The sequence below is a fragment of the Alligator sinensis genome, unplaced genomic scaffold (assembly GCF_000455745.1).
Source record: "Alligator sinensis unplaced genomic scaffold, ASM45574v1 scaffold97_1, whole genome shotgun sequence".
Lineage (NCBI taxonomy): Eukaryota > Metazoa > Chordata > Crocodylia > Alligatoridae > Alligator > Alligator sinensis.
In genome coordinates, this window is record NW_005841921.1 from 3,474,698 (window position 1) to 3,475,028 (window position 331).

A 331-nucleotide genomic window follows, 5' to 3' on the forward strand; every position below is an offset into this window, starting at 1 on the left:
ATACTCATCTAACCTCCTCTTGAAGACCCCCAGAGTAGGGGAGAGCACCACCTCCCTTGGGAGCCCATTCCAGACTTTGGCCACTCTAACTGTGAAGAAGTTCTTCCTAATGTCCAGTCTAAATCTGCTCTCTGCTAGCTTGTGGCCATTATTTCTTGTAACCCCTGGGGGTGCCTTGGTGAATAAATACTCACCAATTCCCTTCTGTGCCCCCGTGATGAACTTATAGGCAGCCACAAGGTCGCCTCTCAACCTTCTCTCGCGGAGGCTGAATAGATCCAGTTTCTCTAGTCTCTCCTCGCAAGGCTTGGTCTGTAGGCCCTTAACCATA

At 50.5% G+C, this 331-nt stretch overlaps 1 protein-coding gene across 1 annotated transcript in view; it reads right to left on the reverse strand.

Moving 5' to 3' along the window:
* MMP2 (matrix metallopeptidase 2) overlaps positions 1-331 on the reverse strand; it is a 61,496-nt gene that overhangs the window by 43,519 nt on the left and 17,646 nt on the right. The window lies entirely within an intron of this gene.